The 23,273-nt window shown below is 36.1% G+C and overlaps 1 non-coding gene across 1 annotated transcript; it reads right to left on the reverse strand.

Annotated features, from left to right (window-relative positions):
- Window positions 1–13,580: 13,580 nt before the first annotated feature.
- On the reverse strand, window positions 13,581–13,688 carry LOC112788260 (small nucleolar RNA R71). Its single transcript, XR_003195632.1, has one exon. It is a non-coding gene; the product is annotated as a small nucleolar RNA R71 (small nucleolar RNA).
- Between the last annotated feature and the right edge of the window lie 9,585 nt (window positions 13,689–23,273).

A 23,273-nucleotide genomic window follows, 5' to 3' on the forward strand; every position in this document is an offset into this window, starting at 1 on the left:
AAATTAAAATAGCTACCCTAAACAGATCTCATCTTCTTCTTGACCTTGGCTTGCATCTCTTTAAGAGCAACAGTTTCATCTTCTATATCCTTCAAGCGCTTATCCATGGCATCAAAATCCTACACTCACAATAGCAGTGCCGTAACATCAAAATTAGAGTTGCAAAAAGTGAAATGTAATCAACTAAACAGACCCAATAAATTATTGGCGAACAAATAGACTATCAGAGGACAAATCTAAACTTTCAGGCTGCAATTGGTAAAATTTCTCATGTTAAAAAATATATCAATTTCCCTGAGTTCCTCGCAACTGCAAATTTGAAATTCTATGCCAGTTGCACAATTAACACAAGTATCAACAAAAATTAGTAGTAGCATTTTCAAATTTGAAAGCTAAAACACTCAAAATTACTGACACATAAAATTGAAAAAAAGAGAAGAGAACTGCCGAACCTTTTCGCGAACATGCATCGCCGAAATTGGAGGAGCTTAGAGAACAAGAGCTCAAGTTTGAAATTTCGCAGCGAGCATCCGGTCAAGAAGATCCTCAACCTCCACATCAAACTTTCTTGCTGCCGTTGACGATGCTTTTGAAGATGAAAGTGATGTCGGTTCCACCGTAGAGACATATATCTAAGACGAACGAAGAAACAAAGACAACAACGTGGATCTGAGGTGAAGGATGAATATAGGAACAACGACGCAGTTTGAATGATGGACGGTTGTCGGTGATGGCAAGGTCTGCGGCGATAGTCGGCGACGGAGGGAATGCTTGAGGTTGTGCCGTTGTGAGTTTCTGATTTAGGGTGGGAGGGTTTTTTCCTATGTTTAGCAATTGATGGAAGAAGATGATAAAAGTAAAAATAAAAATAAAATAAAAAATTTAGCGGCAATAATGATAATTGCCATTGTTGTTGGGAAAAATTAGAACTAAAATAGAAAGACAGTAATAATTTAGTGGCAATAGTAATAGTTGTCATTATAAAATATAATAATAATAATGACAAATATATAATTGCCACTAAAATATAACTTAAATAAAATTAATAGTAGCCATAGTATTATGGCCACTAAAAATTTGTCACTAAAACTAAGTTTTTTAGTAGTGTTAACTATTGAAAATAATAGATACACAAACTGACCGTAAAATTAAGTGCTCTGGCCACATGCCAGGTCATTCAGTCTATTAATGTTTTCAGATAGGATGTAACCCCCTTGTCCAACCATGTATACTTTTAAAACTATTCAAAAGTAAAAAAAAATTTAGTATGAAAACAAGAATCTCGACTACACGCTTTATATAGTGTTCCAATGCATCTCAAGAACTGAGTCCGCTTTTTTATTACACACGTATCTCGGATACAAAGAACCCAATTACCGCATTTTAAGTGTATCCCAGTAGCCCCGGGTTGTGTTTCACCACGTTGTTTCAAATCCAGGGTACAGTGTACCCGAGATGTGTGTTTAACTTGATTTTGGACACTAAACCCGAAATATGAGGTGTTTTACATATACATAAATACACTTTATATTACACATTTTCGTAATATTATATTTAAATAATTTAAATAAAAAATCCATTTCTTAGCCATCAGTGTTCAAATTAAATTATAAAATATTAATGAATGTATTAGTAATTTATTTTTGAAAATTTTAAATTACTTGAATTTAGCAAATTATATAGTAATAGTTTCTTGTTTTACTTTTAATATGGAGATTACTTTAGTTCTTACTCAAATTTTACATTATTATTATTATTATTATTATTATTATTATTATTATTATTATTATTATTATTATTATTATTATTATTATGTTGTTGTTGTTGTTGTTGTTGTTGTTGTTGTTGTTGTTGTTGTTGATTAATATAGTCCAAACAATTTTTAAAAAAATTATGTGCATATCAATTTAGTCCTTAAGATTGCATTTGTTTACAGAGATAGGACACTGAGACAGGGACACAAAATCATATTTGACAGAGGAGATACGGACAGAGACAAAGTGTCCAGAGATACTGAATTGGTATATTTTGTGTTCATCCTGACAGGAAGGACGAAGACACTAACAATGAACACAACTTATTTTTCATTTTTCTTTTATTATTCTTGTTAATTTTTCATAATTATATTTTTTATTATTATATTTTTCGTCTCAAATTTTTTGAATGAAAAAAATGAAAATAAATTGAATTTTCATAATTTGTTCTAGTTTATCACCAAATAGAATATAAGAATACAAAATTTTATGTCTCTGTTTTTTATGTTTTCTTCTCAGTGTCTTATTTTTTTCTGTTTTCAAAAACAAATGCAATCTAAAAGATCACATGTCTCAAATTGATCTTTGAAAGTCACAATCGCAAAGAGACTCATTCTCCTATCAATTAGGTGATGACATGTAGTATGAATCATTTTATGATACATTATCTAAATTTTAAAAGGATCAATTTAATTTGATATGGTATCTTTTAAAGAACTATTTAAAATGGGTTAATAGTCAAATTAGTCTCTAAAAGATAAGACATTCTTCAAATTCATCTCTGAAAGATTTTTTCAATCAAATTGGTCCTTCAAAGATTGCGAATTAATCATATTTGTCCTCTAGTCACTCCATTAACAATTTTCTTCAAAGATTAATGTTGTAAAACGTTAATTGATAACATATATAATACTTGATACGTCTAATTGGATATTGACCAAATATGTTTATGAAAATTTATTAATTTAATTATTTTTCCCAATTAAAAAATCCCATTCCTAATATTACCTAGTGATAGAATTGATAGATTTTCGTAAACATATTTAGTCAACATCTAATTGAACATATTATATGTTATGTATGCTATCAGTTAACATTTTACATCATCAATTGTTGACAAAAATTGTGAGTGGAGTAACTGAAGGACAAATATGATTAATTCGTAATATTTGAAGGACCAATTTGATTGAAAAAAATTTTTAGGAACGAATTTGAAGAATACCTTATCTTTCAAAAACTAATTTGACTATTAACCCTTATTATATGATCTTTTCATGACCGAGTTGACACCACATGATCTATTAAGTACAAATTCGATTATTAACTCCTTTTTTTTATCTTGATTGTTAATAATAATACGATGTAAATACCAAATCGGTACCCAAAAGATTCTAAAATGGTACCTGACTTTTGCTATTGACAAAATGGTCCCTAAAAGATTTTAAAATTTGACAAGCGTGTCTCCGAGCTCGCCGGAGTATATCTCCGGCAAGCACAATGCTAACATGGCCACCATATTTTAATGACTTGAAAAACCATCCCCAAACCCTAATCCTTCCCTTCCCAACACAGACTTCCCCTCTATCTCCCTCCCCACCACAGCCCTCCCCCTTCCCCCTCCCTCCCACCGCAACCCTCCTCCCCAACGCACACTCTTCCTCTCTCTCCCCTCCTTGATGCACACTCTCCCTCCCTCCCTCGACACTACCACAACTTCCACAAGTACCTAAAATCCGATGCCTTAACCCTCTCCGTCGCACTTCTCTTCCTTCCTTCTCATTGCATACGACGCAGGACACCGCTGCTGCTCAGCCTCAGGCCAACGCTGGTGCTTCCGCTGATGATTTTCCATTATTCGTTGTCAGGATCTACGGACCTCGTTGTCCAATTGAAAGCGTTACTTCGTTTCTAATTTTCTTATTTCAGAGGCGATTATATGTGCAGAGGAGTGGCGCAATGGAGGTGTTGAAAGGATATGGTTGTTCCAAGCCTTGTTGTGGCTCCGATGGTGGTGGCGGTGGTACTTGATGGTGCTCTTGCCATTGAGGTTGTTGTTGCTATTGCTGCGAGTGGTGAAGGTTGCTATTGCTGTTGTTGTTGAGGTTGAGGTTGAGGTTGTTGTTGATGCAAGTAATGGTATTGAGGGAGGGAGGAGGAGTATGCATTAAGGAGGGGGCTGTGATGGGGAGGGAGAGGGAAGGAAGGAGTGTGCGTTGGGGTTAAGGGGCTGCGATGGGAGAGTGAAGGAAGGGGGACTGCGATGGGAGGGAAAGGGAAGGGAGAATGTGCGTCGAGGGCTGTGAGGGGAAGGGAGAGGAAAGGGGGGTTGCGATGGGGAGGGAGAGGGAGGGGGTTGCGTTGGGTAGGGGGAGGGTTGCGATGGGGAGGGAGATGGAGGGAAAGTCTGCGTTGGGGGATGGGGATTAGGATTTGGGGGGTGGTTTGCCAGGTCACCAAAATACGGTGGCCATGTCAGTATTGTGCTTGCCGGAGATTTGCTCCGGCGAATTTGGGGACACACTTGTCAAATTTTAAAATCTTTTAAGGACCATTTTGTCAATAACAAAAGTCAAGTACCATTTTGTCAGCGCCAGAATCTTTTGAGTACCAATTTGGTATTTATCTCTAATAATATTCATCAATTAATATATAAGTAAATTTAATAACTATTACTTGCAAATTTTGCAAAAAAATATAATACTACAAGTTGTACAAATTTCGTCGGTCACTTTAGCTTAATTCTTTGATTGTACAATGTTTTAGATAACAAATTTCATGAAAAAGTTGTCAAAATGGAACAATTTGAACCCAAGTTGTGGATTAAAATAATAAGTAAAGACTAATAAATTTTTCTAGAATAAAAAAAATTCAATCCAACTCAATCAAATTTAACTCGAATGAGTGTCAATTTTACTTACATCTCAAATTAAGTTTTGATGACTAATAAATACGAATGTAATTAAAAATTTTATTAAATTTTATCTAATATTTTTTCGAATGTCTAAATGTATTAAAGAAAGCAAACTATATAAAATTTAACCTAAAAAGGACTACACAATTTTTGTACAACTTCATAAATGATTTTGAAATATTCCATCCACCTCAGAAATAATTTTATCAATCTGCCACACCTTATAAATGTATCATAGTGTTGGAATCTCTCTGAGTTAAGAGAAATTCTAAATTGAACCAAATTTAATATTTAATTCATTAATTTTTTCTGTGATACAATGATAATAATTTTTTATTTATACTTCTAAAGAATTATGCAACTCCAATGGACTCAACGAGTACCTCTTCTAATAGTAAATCGTAACGATACTTCTCCCTTCAAACTAACCTCGAAGTAACCTTGTCCTCAAGGTTGATAAAAGAAAATTAAAAAAAAATCAAATTCTTAATCATAGTTGTCAGAATCGAACTAATGATCAAACTGGTGAAGTTATTAATTTATTGGTTCAGCCGATAAATCACTAGTAGAATCGATAAAATCGATCTCACGTAAATAAAAAATAAAAAATAATAAAAAATATTAAATTAAAATTTAAAATATATATATTTATTAATATTTTAATATATAAATATTTAAAATGTTTAATACTTATTTTAATAATTGTATAAAACAAAAATATTAGTAATATAAAAAAAAATACAATGTATTGAAAGATAAAATTAATATTTGATATAACTTAAATTTGACTTAATTAAATTATATATAAATTATAATATAATATGATTTTTGCTATAATATATATTATATGAACAAATATATATAACAAAAAAATTCTTTATTTAAGTTGCACTAGGTATTCGATATATAAAATTATAAACACACTATACAGCAGAAGATAATTGGCTCAGTGGTGGAGTTATGTCTAAACTTTGCTGAGGTGCAATGTTTGAAGCAAGTGGTTCAAATCCTTGATTAAGTATTTTTGCAAAATAGCAACGCACACACAGTTAGGGCTGGCAGGTGGGAAGTCCGCCCAGCCCCGTCCCGCCGGAAGCCCGTCTTCTGGCGGGTTGGTCCGCCCCGCCCCGCCTAGTGAGGCGGTCCCAGAATTCTACCCCGTTCCGCCTAATCTCTTTTTCTTTTTTAATAATATTTATAACGGCATAAAAAATATATTCTGTTTAAATCAATATAAAAGCAAATGTTAAATATAAATAGTCTCCAAAATAAATAAACAAAATCCAAAATACAAAAACATAATTATAAATAGTCTCAAAAGCAAAATAAATATAATCCAAAATCCAAAAACATAATTATAAATAGTCTCCAAATTAAAATAAACACAATTCGAAACACTTAATTTTCATCTTCATCTTCATGTAAGTCAATAACATCATTAGAACCAACTCTTGAAATATAGCCTTCTCCTTTTGCAATATTTTCATTCCATCTTGGACAATAAGATTTAAAATATGAGCAGAAAAACGACCATGAAAGAATTCATCACCACACAACAATGAACCATACACATCCAAAGTACTTTTCAAGTGATCAACACAAGTATCATTAGAAGAAGCATTATCCAAAGTAATGGAAAAAATCTTTTTATCAATTTTGCACTCATTCAAAAGCGTAAATATTTTAGAAGACAACTCAAATCCTGTGTGAGGAGGAGGCATATGACAAAAATTGGGAATTTTACTCTGTAATTTCCAGTTCTCATCAACAAAATGTGCAGTCAAACATATATATCCCTCATTGGTACTAGACGTCCAAAGATCAGATGTTAAGCGAATTCTATTTGGAATGGAAACTAAGATTTGTTTAAGTTTCATAGCTTCTCTCTTGTGAACTTTCACTATGTTAGACTTAACCGTATTCCTAGTAGGAAGGTTCAAAATTGGACTTATATATTTCACCCAATTTCTAAATATCCTATCATCAACCATATTGAATGGCTTATCCTAAGCAACTACATAAGAAGCAAACATATCTCTAGCCACTCCTAAATCAATCTTAAGTGAACCCATTTTAAGTTGCAATTCTGCTATAGTCTGATCAATATCTTCATGCTTAATTTGAGTACAACTATCAAGATGTCGTTTTAAAGTAGAAGTGCCATATCGCTTACCTCCAGCTTTAAACACCTTCTTGCATCCTTTACACTCAGAACGTTCTACTCCATCCTTATTTGGACCGAGTTTTCTAAAAAAATTCCAAACATCAGATGTTGATGGTCTGGCCCTTTTCGAACTAGGTTCATCAACCTTGACCGGAGCAGCCTCAGAACTAGCTCCAGCAGTAACAAAGTTACTCACAGTTTTAGAATTCATATTTTCTTAAATAAAAGCAAATGTTAATTGTTAAACCAGATATCAACCATTCTGATTTAGTCAACACTCAAAACCATTTAGTTTACACAGCAAATTTGCATCAGATTTAATCAACACTCAAAACCATTTTAAAATAAGCATCAACAATTCTGATTTAATCAAAATTCATCCACTATTAAACAAAACGAAAAACAGCAAACAATATATGAATCTACATTAGATTTAATCAAAACTTAAAACCATTTTAAAACAAGTATCAAGAATACTGATTTAATCAAAACTTAACCATTATCAAACAACACAAAACACAGCAAACAAACCTAAATTTCTGATCTAAAACCTAAGCCAGAAAACAAACATATCAGACGAGCAGTGACGAGCCGATGACCAGGACAGAAGAGGCGAGGAGGCTGCAATTAGGATTTAGGGCGAGTAGGGTTTCATTGGGCGCAAGTCTGGTTGTATGGATGTTGGAATCTGGGCTTTTGGCCAAAAATATGCTCAGCCTTTTTTTAAAAAAAATTTGCTCAGCCCCCCAGGGAAGCCCGTCCCGCCCCGCCAAAGCCCACGGTTTAAGTGGTGCAGGTTAGGCGGGCTTTTGTTATTCGGCGGTCCCAATTTTTCAGTCCGGCCTGCCTTTTATGGAGGGTTACGCGGACCGGCCTGGAAGGTTTAGGCCCATTTGCCACCCATACACGCAGTTGACTGCGGATTGATCGGTCCGATTTAGCTGCAATTTGCACTGATTTTGACCGGTTCAAAGCGAGTCTGACCGATTTTTTCTTAAACGGTCAGGACATCAAACCAAATTGGATAAAGGTTTGGTTCTTTGATTTTTCAGTTGAATTGGCCGGTCCAGTTCAGTTTTTATAACTATATTCTTAATTACATTTATTAAATTTCTAAAATATAAATAAGACTACTAAATAACCTATTCTAAAAGTAAAAATTCCACCAGGAGCCCATTGATAAATTTGAAATGTGGGAATCAAAACCTGGCCAAAATGAATTGGATCCATAATTTGTAGCCTATACATATAGTGTATTAAAGTTACATTCATGATTTGGGCTTGCTTTTGATCCATTAGCACCTTAATTTTGAATTTGGAATGAATGAAAATTTGGACTAGATATTGGCCTAATAAGGTTAGAATTTTCATCCCAATCCTATTTCTAATTCTTTGAACAGTCTTCTTCCCTGCCTTCAGTCTGCCGCTACTATAGCCAACCTTGAAGAGACATTGAATGTCATCTGCCGTTACCGCCGTCACAGGCCTGGTCACCGCTGCCTCGCCATGATGTATTGTCATCGGAGTATCACTCTGCCTATCCCAAGGAAGCATTGTTGCTGGCTTAGCCACGAGTGGTTGAACACAGCAGCAGTGGGTGGAGCTTAAACAAAATTATTGGGAGGCAAAAATTTTTAAAATAAAATTATATAATATTTATATTAATTATTTTTAAGTTTGTTACTAGTATGACAAGAAATAAATAAAAAAAGCTATAATTATAAAAATACTAGAATATTATAAGCAGTGAGATATGTAAAAAAATTATAGTTAGAATTTAGAACAATAAATATTAAAAATTATAATATTTATTGAATATTTGAATATATTTTTTTTAGAGAAAATTTAATTAAAAACTAATAAAATATAAAGTAAATACTGAACTCAATATTTAAAAGGTTACCCAGTTTATTAAAGACTTACAAATTCTTTATTAATTTATACAAATATAATTAAACTAATATTTATTTAATTTTTTTTATATTTTGTCTAATGTAAAAAAAAATTAAATTTAAAAAACCAATAAAATCTAAAATAGCACTAACTTGCATTAAAGAAACTAAATAAATAAGTTTGTAGTTGTATGAAAAAATAGTGGATAATAATGAGATTGTGTTAGTATCAAATATGAGTTTGTTAAGTTATCAAGCCCATTCCAGAAATTGTCCATTATTAGTCCAACATGCATATTAAGTTTAAAATAAAAATATATTGAATGAATGTTAAATATGAAAGTTGAACACAGGTCATTGTGGCTAGAAGAATATAATGCTAACCAATTGAACTAATTTCACTTTTTGTTTACATACAACTCATGTTTTTATAAAATATTTGGGGGCCATGGCCCCATTGTCCTAGAGAAGCTCCGCCATTGCACAACAGTAAAGGTTTCCGATGCCACTCGCCTCGACGCTGGTGAAACTCGTGTTGGATCTTTCTTGCGACGCAACAGCGCCATTGTGCTTGTTCATGAGATCGTGGTGAAGCACACCCACAGAACCACTAGTGTCGCCCTTGTTTGTTTTGTCGTTTGATGAGCGGATAATTTATACGCTTTTTGGCATTGTTTTTAGTATGTTTTTAGTAGAATCTAGTTACTTTTAGGGATGTTTTCATTAGTTTTTATGTTAAATTCACATTTCTGGACTTTAATATGAGTTCGTGTACTTTTCTGTGATTTCAGGTATTTTCTGGCTGAAATTGAGGGACTTGAGCAAAAATCAGATTCAGAGATTGAAGAAGGACTGCTGATGCTGTTGGATTCTGACCTCCCTGCACTCAAAATGGATTTTCTGGAGCTACAGAACTCAAAATGGCGCGCTTCCAAATGCGTTGGAAAGTAGACATCCAGGGCTTTCCAGCAATATATAATTGTCCATACTTTGCCCAAGATTAGACAACACAAACTGGCGTTCAACGCCAGCTCTCTGCCCAATTCTGGCGTCCAGCGCCAGAAACAAGTTGCAAAGTGGAGTTCAACGCCCAAAATGGCACAAAAGCTGGCGTTCAACTCCAAGAATAACCTCTCCATACGTAGACTTCAAGCTCAGCCCAAGCACACACCAAGTGGGCCCCGGAAGTGGATTTATGCATCAATTACTTACTTCTGTAAACCCTAGTAGCTAGTTTATTATAAATAGGACCTTTTACTATTGTATTAGACATCTTTGATCAGTTGTATGCTATCTTTGGAACCATCTTTGAATCATCTTTGGTCTCAGTTTTAATCCATTGTTCATCTTTGGACGCCTGGTTCTTAGATCAGAGGGGCTGGCCATTCGGCCATGCCTGGACCTTTCACTTATGTATTTTCAACGGTAGAGTTTCTGCACTCCATAGATTAAGGTGTGGAGCTCTGCTGTTCCTCAAAGATTAATGCAAAGTACTACTGTTTTCTATTCAATTCATCTTATTTCGCTTCCAAGATATTCATTCGCACTTCAATCTGAATGTGATGAACGTGACAATCATCATCATTCCCTATGAACGCGTGCCTGACAACCACTTCCGTTCTACATTAGATTGAATGAGTATCTCTTAGATCTCTTAATCGGAATCTTCGTGGTGTAAGCTAGAATGATGGCGGCATTAAAGAGAATCCGGAAGTCTAAACCTTGTCTGTGGTATTCTGAGTAGGATTCAATGATTAAATGGCTGTGACGAGCTTCAAACTCGCAATTGCTGGGCATAGTGACAGACGCAAAAGGATAGTAAATCCTATTCCAGCATGATCGAGAACCGACAGATGAATAGCCGTGCCGTGACAGGGTGCGTTGACCATTTTCATTGAGAGGATAGGATGTAACCATTGACAAGGGTGATGCCTCCAGACGATTAGCGGTGCCGTGACAGGGTATTTGGATCATTTTTCCGAGAGAAGACCGAAAGTAGCCATTGACAATGGTGATGCATCACATAAAGCCAGCCATGGAAAGGAGTAAGACTGATTGGATGAAGATAGCAGGAAAGCAGAGGTTCAGAGGAACGAAAGCATCTCTATTCGCTTATCTGAAATTCTCACCAATGATTTACATAAGTATTTCTATCTCTATTTTATTAATTATTTTCGAAAACCCCATTACTATTTTATATCCGCCTGACTGAGATTTACAAGGTGACCATAGCTTGCTTCATACCAACAATCTCCGTGGGATTCGACCCTTACTCACGTAAGGTATTACTTGGACGACCCAGTGCACTTGCTGGTTAGTTGTGCGAAGTTGTGAACCATGGTATTGGCATCATGTTTTTGGCGCCATTTCCAGGGAAAGAAAGAGCAATGAATTTTACATAATCAAAGTGTAATCACAATTTCTGCGCACCAAGTTTTTGGCGCCGTTGCCGGGGAAAGAAAGAGTAATGAATTTTACATAATCAAAGTGTAATCACAATTTCTGCGCACCAAGTTTTTGGCGCCGTTGCCGGGGATTGTTCGAGTTTGGACAACTGACGGTTCATCCTGTTGCTCAGATTAGGTAATTTTCTTTTTGTTTTGTTTTCAAAAATTTTTCAAAAATCTTTCAAAAATTTCTCCTTTGTTTTCGAAAAAATTTTAAAATAAAAATGTTTTCAAAAATATATTTTTCTTCAGAATTTTTAAGAATGAATTCTAGTGTTTCATGAAGCATGTTGAAGCCTGGCTGGCTGTAAAACCATGTCTAAATTCTTTTGGACTGAGGTTTCACTTATACTCAAGAGAAGAGCTTCCTTGTCTTTCTTAGCAAATTAGCTAATGCATGCAGTTACATACTAAAGCTTGGCTGGCTATTAAGCCATGCCTGACCCTTTGATTGGAGCTTTAGACTAAGAATTGAAGATTCCTGGAATTCATATTAAAAATTTTGGAATCCTTATTTTTCTTTTTCAAAATGATTTTCGAAAAAATTAAAAGAAAATACAAAAAAAATCATAAAATCATAAAAACCAAAAATATTTTGTGTTTATTGTTTGAGTCTTGAGTCAAGTTGAAAGTTTGGTGTCAATTGCATATTCATCTTGCATTTTTCGAAAATTCATGCATTCATAGTGTTCTTCATGATCTTCAAGTTGTTCTTGGTAAGTCTTCTTGTTTGATCTTGATGTTTTCTTGTTTTGTGTTGTATGATGTTTCTCATATGCATTCTTGGATTCTTAGTGTCTAAGCATTAAAGAATTCTAAGTTTGGTGTCCTGCATGTTTTCTTTGCATTAAAAATTTTTCAAAAAAAATGTTCTTGATGTTCATCATGATCTTCATAGTGTTCTTGGTGTTCATCTTGACATTCATAGTGTTCTTGCATGCATTCCTTGTTTTGATTCAAAAATAAAAGAGAAAAACATGAAAATGATGTTTTAATTTTTCTCTCTCATCATAAAAATTCAAAAATCAAAAAATATCTTTCCCTTTTTCTCTCTTAAAATTTCGAAAATTAGATTTGACTTTTTCAAAAATTTTTAAAATCTAGTTGTTTTTATGAGTCAAATCAAATTTTCAATTTAAAAAAATCTTATCTTTTTCAAAATCTTTTTCAAAAATCAAATCTTATTTCAATTTTTTTTAGTTATTTTCGAAAATTTCAAAAATATTTTTCAAAAATATTTTTCTTAATTTTACATCATATTTTCGAAAATAACATCATCAATTAATGTTTTGATTCAAAAAATTTCAAGTTTGTTACTTACTTGTTAAGAAAGATTCAAACTTTAAGTTCTAGAATCATATCTTGTGATTTCTTGTGAATCAAGTCATTAATTGAGATTTTAAAAAATCAAATCTTTTTCAAAAATTAATTTCTATCATATCTTTTCAAAAATATCTTCTTATCTTACCTTTTTCAAAAAAGTGATTGCAAAATATCTTTTCTAACCTCCTAACTTCTTATCTTTTCAAAATTTGTTTCAACTAACTAACTAACTTTTTGTTTGTTTCTTACCTTTTTCAAAACCACCTAACTAACTCTCTCTCTCTAATTTTCGAAAATATCTTCCCTCTTTTTCAAAAATTCTTTTTAATTAACTAATTATTTTAATTTTTTTATTTTAATTTTCGAAAAAAAAAATCACTAACCTTTTTCAAAAACTATTTTCGAAAATCACTAACCATTTTTCAAAAACAATTTTCGAAAATTCCCTCTCTCTCTTTTCTTCTCCTTTTCTTCCACTCACCTAAAGGGAACCTCTATACTTGGGTAAAAAGGATCCCTATTATTATTATTTTTCTGTGCCCTCTTCTTTGTCATATGAGCAGGAGCAAGGACAAGAACATCCTTGTTGAAGCAGATCCAGAACCTGAAAGGACTCTGAAGAGAAAATTAAGAGAAGCTAAATTACAACAAACCAGCAAGCACCTGTCAGAAATTTTTGAACAAGAAGAAGAGATGGCAGCCAAAAATAATAATAATGCAAGGAGGATGCTTGGTGACTTTACTGCACCTAATCCCAATTTACATGGAAGAAGCATCTCCATTCCTGCCATTGGAGCAAACAACTTTGAGCTGAAACCTCAGCTAGTTTCTCTGATGCAGCAGAACTGCAAGTTTCATGGACTTCCATCTGAAGATCCTTTTCAGTTCTTAACTGAATTCTTGCAGATCTGTGATACTGTTAAGACTAATGGAGTAGATCCTGAAGTCTACAGGCTCATGCTTTTCCCTTTTGCTGTAAGAGACAGAGCTAGAGTGTGGTTGGACTCTCAACCCAAAGACAGCCTGAACTCTTGGGATAAGCTGGTCACGACTTTCTTAGCCAAGTTCTTTCCTCCTCAAAAGCTGAGCAAGCTTAGAGTGGATGTTCAGACCTTCAGACAGAAGGAAGGTGAATCCCTCTATGAAGCTTGGGAAAGATACAAGCAGCTGACCAAAAAGTGTCCTTCTGACATGCTTTCAGAATGGACCATCCTGGATATATTCTATGATGGTTTATCTGAGCTATCAAAGATGTCATTGGATACTTCTGTAGGTGGATCCATTCACCTAAAGAAAACGCCTGCAGAAGCTCAAGAACTCATTGACATGGTTGCTAATAACCAGTTCATGTACACTTCTGAGAGGAATCATGTGAGTAATGGGATGCCTATGAAGAAGGGAGTTCTTGAAATTGATACTCTGAATGCCATATTGGCTCAGAACAAAATATTGACTTAGCAAGTCAATATGATTTCTCATAGTCTGAATGGAATGCAAGCTGCATCCAACAGTACTCAAGAGGCATTTTCTGAAGAAGAAGCTTATGATCCTGAGAACCCTGCAATAGTAGAGGTAAATTATATGGGTGAACCTTATGGAAACACATATAATCCATCATGGAGAAATCACCCAAATCAATCATGGAAGGATCAAAAGCCTCAACAAGGCTTTAATAATGGTGGAAGAAACAGGTTTAGCAATAGCAAGCCTTTTCCATCATCCACTCAGCAACAGATAGAGAATTCTGAGCAGAATCCATCTAGCTTAGTAAATTTAGTCTCTGATCTATCTAAGGCCACTGTGAGTTTCATGAATGAAACAAGGTCTTCCATTAGAAATTTGGAAGCACAAGTGGGCCAGCTGAGTAAAAGAATCACTGAAATCCCTCCTAGTACTCTCCCAAGCAATACAGAAGAGAATCCAAAAGGAGAGTGCAAGGCCATTGAATTAATTACCATGGCCGAACCCACAAGAGAGGAGAAGGACGTGAATCCCAAGGAAGAAGACCTCCTGGGACGTCCAGTGATCAATAAGGAGCTTCCCTCTGAGGAACCAAAGGACTCTGAGGCTCATCTAGAGACCATAGAGATTCCATTGAACCTCCTTATGCCATTCATGAGCTCTGATGAGTATTCCTCTTCTGAAGAGAATGAGGATGTTACTGAAGAGCAAGCTGCCAAGTTCCTTGGTGCAATCATGAAGCTAAATGCTAAATTATTTGGTAGTGAGACTTGGGAAGATGAACCTCCCTTGTTCACCAATGAACTAAGTGATCTGGATCAACTGACATTGCCTCAGAAGAGACAGGATCCTGGAAAGTTCATAATACCTTGTACCATAGGCACCATGATCTTTAAGGCTCTGTGTGATCTTGGTTCAGGGATAAACCTCATGCCCCTCTCTGTAATAGAGAAACTGGGAATCTATGGGGTGCAAGCTGCTAAAATCTCATTAGAGATGGCAGACAATTCAAGAAAACAGGCTTATGGACAAGTAGAGGATGTGTTAGTGAAGGTTGAAGGCCTTTACATCCATACTAATTTCATAGTCTTGGATACTGGAAAGGAAGAGGATGAATCCATCATCCTAGGAAGACCTTTCTTAGCCACAGCAAGAGCTGTGATTGATGTGGACAGAGGAGAATTGATCCTTCAAATAAATCAGGACAACCTTGTGTTTACAACTCAAGAATCTCTCTCTGCATCCATGGAGAAGAAGTAGAAAAAGCTTCTCTCAAAGCAGAGTCAAACAAAGCCCCCACAGTCAAACTCTAAGTTTGGTGTTAGGAGGCCACAACCAAACTCTAAGTTTGGTGTCAAACCCCCATATCCAAACTCTAAGTTTGGTGTTGGGAGGTCTCAACAAAGCTCTGCACATCTGTGAGGCTCCATGAGAGCCCACTGTCAAGCTATTGACATTAAAGAAGCGCTTGTTGGGAGGCAACCCAATGTTTATTTATCTAATTTTATTTTTGTTTTTCATGTTTTCTTAGGTTCATGATCATGTGGAGTCACAAAATAAACGAAAAATTTAGAAACAGAATCAAAAACAGCGGAAGAAAAATCACACCCTGGAGGAAGCACCTGCCTGGCGTTCAACGCCAGAACAGAGCATGGTTCTGGCGCTGAACACCTAAAATGGGCAGTATCTGGGCGCTGAACGCCCAAAATGGGCATCATCTGGGCGTTGAACGCCAGAATTGCACCCTGGAGAGGAGCTGGCGCTGAACGCCCAGAACAAGCATGGTTTTGGCGTTCAACGCCAGAAATGGCAACAAATGGGCGTTGAACGCCCAAAATGAGCACCAACCTGGCGCTGAACGCCCAGAGTTATGTGCAAGGGCATTTTGCATGCCTATATTGGTGCAGGGATGTAAATGCCTTGACACCTCAAGATCTGTGGACCTCACAGGATCATCTCAGGATCTGTGGACCCCACAGGATCCCCACCTTCCTTCCTCATAATCCTAGTTTTTTTTTCCACACCCTCTTCTTCATCTATTCCTTCTTCTTTTGCTCGAGGGCGAGCAACATTCTAAGTTTGGTGTGGTAAAACAATTATGTAAAGGATCTATAGCTCAGTGGTAGAACATGTGGCTGCAAATCAAGAGATCCCTGAGATACCTCAGGGGATACACTTCCCTCCACATAGTTATTGGAAGCAACTGAGGAGAGAAATACCAAAAATAACTAGGAATCAAGCCACAAAGGCAAGGAAGAGACATAGAAGAGCTCAAGAACATCATTGGTTCCTCAAGAAGAAAACGCCATCATCACTAAGGTGGACTCATTCCTTATTCTTACTTTCCCTGTTCTATGTTTTCTATGTTAAGTGCTTATCTATGTTTGTGTCTTCATTACATGATCATTAGTAGTTAGTAACTATGTCTTAAAGTTATGAATGTCCTATGAATCCATCACCTCTCTTAAATAAAAAACTGTTTTAATTCAAAAGAACAAGAAGTACATGAGTTTCGAATTTATCCTTGAACTTAGTTTAATTATATTGATGTGGTGACAATGCTTCTTGTTTTCTGAATGAATGCTTGAATAGTGCATATGTCTTTTGAAGTTGTTGTTTAAGAATGTTAAATATGTTGGCTCTTGAAAGAATGATGACTAGGAGACATGTTATTTGATAATCTGAAAAATCATAAAAATGATTCTTGAAGCAAGAAAAAGCAGCAAAGAACAAAGCTTGAAGAGAAAAAAAATAGGCGAAAAAAAAATAAAATATAGAAAGAAAAAGAAAAAGCAAGCAGAAAAAGCCAAAAGCTCTTAAAACCAAAAGGCAAGGGCAAATAAAAAGGATCCCAAGGCTTTGAGCATCAGTGGATAGGAGGGCCTAAAGGAATAAAATCCTGGTCTAAGCGGCTAAACCAAGCTGTCCCTAACCATGTGCTTGTGGCGTGTAGGTGTCAAGTGAAAACTTGAGACTGAGCAGTTAAAGTCAAGGTCCAAAGCAAAAAAAAAAAGAGTGTGCTTAAGAACCCTGGACACCTCTAATTGGGGACTTTAGCAAAGCTGAGTCACAATCTGAAAAGGTTCACCCAATTATGTGTCTGTGGCATTTATGTATCCGGTGGTAATACTGGAAAACAAAGTGCTTAGGGCCACGGCCAAGACTCATAAAATAGCTGTGTTCAAGAATTATCATACTGAACTAGGAGAATCAATAACACTATCTGAACTATGAGTTCCCATAGATGCCAATCATTCTGAACTTCAATGGATAAAGTGAGATGCCAAAACTATTCAAGAGGCAAAAAGCTATAAGTCCCGCTCATTTAATTGGAGCTATGTTTCATTGATAGGTTGGAATTTATAGTATATTCTCTTCTTTTTATCCTATTTGATTTTCAGTTGCTTGGGGACAAGCAACAATTAAAGTTTGGTGTTGTGATGAGCGGATAATTTATACGCTTTTTGGCATTATTTTTAGTATGTTTTTAGTAGAATCTAGTTACTTTTAGGGATGTTTTCATTAGTTTTTATGTTAAATTCACATTTTTGGACTTTACTATGAGTTCGTGTGTTTTTCTGTGATTTCAGGTATTTTCTGACTGAAATTGAGGGACTTGAGCAAAAATCAGATTCAGAGGTTGAAGAAGGACTGCTGATGCTGTTGGATTCTGACCTCCCTGTACTCAAAATGGATTTTTTGGAGCTACAGAACTCAAAATGGAGCGCTTCCAATTGCGTTGAAAAGTAGACATCCAGGGATTTCCAGCAATATATAATAGTCCATACTTTGCCTAAGATTAGATGACGTAAACTGGCATTCAACGCCAACTCTCTGCCCAATTCTGGCATCCAGCGCCAGAAACAAGTTGCAAAGTGGAGTTCAACGCCCAAAATGGCACAAAAGCTGGCGTTCAACTCCAAGAATGACCTCTCCACGCGTAGACTTCAAGCTCAGCCCAAGCACACACCAAGTGGGCCCCGAAAGTGGATTTATGCATCAATTACTTACTTTTGTAAACCCTAGTAGCTAGTTTATTATAAATAGGACCTTTTACTATTGTATTAGACATCTTTGATCAGTTGTATGCTATCTTTGGAACCATCTTTGGATCATCTTTGGTCTCAGTTTTAATCCATTGTTCATCTTTGGACGCCTGGTTCTTAGATCAGAGGGGCTGGCCATTCGGCCATGCCTAGACCTTTCACTTATGTATTTTCAATGGTAGAGTTTCTGCACTCCATAGATTAAGGTGTGGAGCTCTGCTGTTCCTCAAAGATTAATGCAAAGTACTACTGTTTTCTATTCAATTCATCTTATTTCGCTTCCAAGATATTCATTCGCACTTCAATCTGAATGTGATGAACGTGACAATCATCATCATTCCCTATGAACGCGTGCCTGACAACCACTTCCGTTCTACATTAGATTGAATGAGTATCTCTTAGATCTCTTAATCAGAATCTTCGTGGTGTAAGCTAGAATGATGGCGGCATTCAAGAGAATCCGGAAGTCTAAACCTTGTCTGTGGTATTCCGAGTAGGATTCAATGATTGAATGACTGTGACGAGCTTCAAACTCGCGATTGCTGGGCGTAGTGACAGACGCAAAAGGATAGTAAATCCTATTCCAGCATGATCGAGAACCGACAGATGAATAGCCGTGCCGTGACAGGGTGCGTTGACCATTTTCACTGAGAGGATAGGATGTAACCATTGACAAGGGTGATGCCTCCAGACGATTAGCCGTGCCGTGACAGGGCATTTGGATCATTTTCTCGAGAGAAGACCGAAAGTAGCCATTGACAATGGTGATGCATCACATAAAGCCAGCCATGGAAAGGAGTAAGGCTGATTGGATGAAGATAGCAGGAAAGCAGAGGTTTAGAGGAACGAAAGCATCTCTATTCGCTTATCTGAAATTCTCACCAATGATTTACATAAGTATTTCTATCTCTATTTTATTAATTATTTTCGAAAACCCCATTACTATTTTATATCCGCCTGACTGAGATTTACAAGGTGACCATAGCTTGCTTCATACCAACAATCTCCGTAGGATTCGACCCTTACTCACGTAAGGTATTACTTGGACGACCCAGTGCACTTGCTGGTTAGTTGTGCGAAGTTGTGAACCATGGTATTGGCATCATGTTTTTGGCGCCATTGCCAGGGAAAGAAAGAGCAATGAATTTTACATAATCAAAGTGTAATCACAATTTCTGCGCACCATCGTTACAATTCATCGCACAACCATTCTCATTGCTGCTATGCTCCCTGTCGTTGCCTTCAATCGCCGTCTTTTCTCCTTCCTCCTTCACTGAGGCACCGCACGCTCTGCCATGCGACAACAAATCCATTATGAGTGAGGTCACACTTTTCTCAATAGAATTCCTTAGATCTACACTCTCAATATGCAGTCCTATCACTTCTTCTTTTTTTGCATCTATAATTTTTAAATTATGGCATGAATTTTTTGTTGTTGCTAAAATTGTGTTGCTGCTTTATTGTAATTACTAATTGACAATGATGATTGTTGAATTATTGCTTGATCTAAAATTTATGTTGATTTTTCTTGTTGTTGCTGTGTGGTTGAACCTGAAAATTAAAATCTAATGATTCTTCTCCTCCTGTGATGTGTTGCGGTTACTATGGTTGATACTTCTCCAAATATGCTCTAATTTCCTCCAAAATTACATCTAAATCTGAAACTTCATTCCAAGAGATTTTTGATAGGATTGGGCGAGAATCCGGCTGATATCTATTTATGGTGTATTTTGGAAAATGAATTCCAAATACCTAAAACTAACCGACAAGTGTACCGGGTCGCATCAAGTAATAATAACTCACATGAGTGAGGTCGATCTCACAGGGATTGAAGGATTGAGCAATTTTAGTTTAGTGGTTGATTTAGTCAAGCAAATCAAGTATTGGTTTGAGTGGTTTGTGATTGACAGAAGCTAAATTGCTTGAAATATAAAGGGAGAGGGAAGAATTGCAGTAGATTAAAGAGAACAGAAAATAAAAGTGCTGAATCTTAAAGAACAAGCAAATTAAATTACAGAAACTTAGATTACAAGAAATGTAAACAACTGAATCTTAAAGTGCAAGAAAGGTAAATTGCTTGAATTATAGAAGGAATTGGGAGCTGGGATTGCAGAAATTAAACAAGCTGAAGTAAAATGACAATTAACAAAGAAGGAGAAAATAAATCCAAATGCAATAGATCTAAACAAGAGAAGTAAATTTGCTTGAAGAATTTAAACAGAAAGTAAATGTATCTTGATTGCAGAAGTTAAAAGAGAGATTGAAGATCTCAGGAGTGGAAGAGACTAGAAAACAAGTCTAGATCTCAAATCCTTCCTTGATCTAACAGGAACAATTGCAAAAGAAATGGAAAATTAAATTGCAGAAGAAGTAGAAGAGTGAAAGCAGTAAACAGAATTTGAAATCAAATCAAAATTCTTAGAATTATACAGAATGATAAAACAAGAGATCTCAAGGAGAGATTGAAACTGAATTTCTTCAATTCTTCACCCAAGATCCAAGACAAGAAGTAAAGAGTGCTCAAGTAAGAACAAGGAAGAAGAGAGATCAATTCTCCTTCCAAATTCTCCAAGATCCAAATTCAAAGTAAAAACTCTAAAAATTACAAAATGAAAATTCTCTAAGAAGCAAAAGGTTCAAAAAGTCCCTAACTAAATCAAACTAGCTTCTATTTATACACTTTCTATTCTTGGATTTAAGAATTTGGGTGGGATTTTTAATTTGGTGAAGATTTGAATTTAATTGGATTTTTAATTGAATTTTCAGCCCAAGAGAAATTGCTCCCAGTGGAGTGCTCTGCTCTTGTGGGGAGTGGAGCATTGAGGCTTGTGTTGGAGCTCCTTGTTGCGTGCCAAGGCTTGGGAGGCATTCAGGATAGCGCTCTGCTCTTGTGGGGAGCGGAGCATTGTGGCTTGGTGTGTGTCTTGTGCGCTCCAACTCCTCCTGACCGTGTCATGTTGCGCTCCAAGTTTCCCTGGCCGTGTCAAGATTGTGCAAGGAGTGAAGAGAGTAGCGCTCTGCTCTCCTTGGGAGCGGAGCATTGCTTTTGCTTGGGTGAGGTCCCAAGTTCGAAACTTGTTGGAGGCATGCTGGCTCCTTTTCTTTGTGAAGGAAACAAGGATGGCGCATGCATTGAGTGGGAGTGTCTTGGGTTCAAAACTTGGGGGATGCCTTTGGCCAATTTTTGGCTTATTTCCTTTGTGAGTAGCGCTCCCCCAATCCCCCTTGCTCATGAGTTCGAGCCTTGTAGCCTTCACTAGCAAACTTCTTCCTTGAATTTATTCTTGAGTGAAGCCCGATAATGCTCTCAAGGAGAGCGGAGCATCATTCTTCCCTCCTTTGTTTCTTGGTTCCAAATTGTGCTCCGCTTTCAAGGAGAGCGTAGCATCCAAGCTTGCTTCCTTAGTTCTTTGTTGTGCTCCCAGTTGAGTGTTGTGGTTTGCCTCCTTCATTATGCCACACCTCTTTGTTTCTTTTGCCACATTCTTCTCTTCCTTGGGCCACGCTTCTTAGGTCACGCTTTCTTATTTTCTTCTTTTCTTCACCTACAAGTAATCAATACAACCAATCAAAGTATCACCAAATTCACAAGGTTTATAAATCATTTAAATATCAATTAAATTTAGCTTAAACCTCATGATTTAGTATCAATTAAATGGTGGTTGATTGATTCAAAGAAACCATGCAATTCCATTCCAAATTACTTACTTATAATGCAAGAAAGTGCATAAAACTTAATAAAAACAAAGGAAAAGACTAGTAAAACTAGGCTAAGATGACTTGTCATCATCTATGCACATAAACAAAATACCATTCTGTTGGAATTTGGACTTCGTTTCTTCCATAAGTGGAACTAGGCAAAAAGAGCTTTTTTTGTGAGACCTTTCTCAAAACTAACGATTACTAGCATACGAAAATAGAATAGACTCACACACACACACGCACGCACGCATGCACGCACGCGCGCACACACACACAAGCACACGCACATATATATAAGAGTGGAATGTCAAGGTACAGAATATTCATGCTCCGGGCTCAACTTGCGAAGCTAAGGCTGGCCGGAGAATATTTACATATGTACATATAATCCCAAAATACAAAATACCATAACGTAACCCTAGTTCTCCATCAGAAGCCTCTATGAAGTACAATAACAAAATGTAACACAGGAGAAGTCTATATATATATATATATATATATATATATATATATATATATATATATACAAAACACAACCCAAAAGAAATATCCCACTCTGCTGCAACAATAACTCGAGACGCCTAAGGAGGTGCCTCTCGACTTGTATATGAAAAACACAGATATCCATATGGAATGAGAACTGGGAGTTTTCAGTATGGTAATAGTGCCAGCATATATAGTACATAAGATCCCGGGAAAGCCAGAGGTGATCCTAAAACTCTGACACTCAGATTTAAGTCTTAAAGTTTATAAACAGAAAATCATAAATGGGATAGGTTGTTTAAGGTTCTATTCCTACTTTCCTTTCTAAATTAAGCCCTATCTTCCACCTCTGGGTTCCTCAAGATCCTCCATTCCTCCATAACTTCAAAACACAGACAAACAATGAAGACAAATCAATCACAGGTAGCAAGTTTAGCAGGTAAGCATAATAATCACATAGGCAAACTCAATTAATGCACATTCAAACAAAACAAACAAATGCATATGATGTATGTCTGTCCTATGGCTGATGAGTCTCATCTATCGGTTATAAAGCCAACCCAACATGTCCGACTGCTAAACCCTGGACAGTCCCCCGTGTGCGCATCCTAAGAGTCTATGCATAGCTTTTTCTCAATCATAAATAAATTCTGCTTATTAGGGGAATTTTCGGGGCGTTAAAGTGCCCGGCCACATCTTGCGACATAGGGTCAACAGAGTATCGAGTCTTGAGCTGGAGCACGTGGTGGCAAGCCACTGCATCTTACCCAAGAAAACTTGTATCTCAGATAAAAGAAGTGCATAAGCCACATAATCATTCATATTCATTCATACTCATGCATAATCATTCATTATGGCCATATTCATCATATATACATTATATTTCTGCACTTCTCCTTCATAATTCATCATGTCTCAAGCTTTTTTCACCTCCAAGTTTTCCCATTTTCATAGCTTAATATCTTCACTATACTTAAAACTAATATTTAGGGTCTAAGAGAGTAAAAATAGAGGTTTAGATGTTTAAATTTATGTTTTAAAATACAAAACTCATTTTGTTGAAAATAGGGGTTCCATGTACGTGTCACTG

Source organism: Arachis hypogaea, chromosome 20 (assembly GCF_003086295.3).
Source record: "Arachis hypogaea cultivar Tifrunner chromosome 20, arahy.Tifrunner.gnm2.J5K5, whole genome shotgun sequence".
Taxonomy (NCBI): domain Eukaryota; kingdom Viridiplantae; phylum Streptophyta; class Magnoliopsida; order Fabales; family Fabaceae; genus Arachis; species Arachis hypogaea.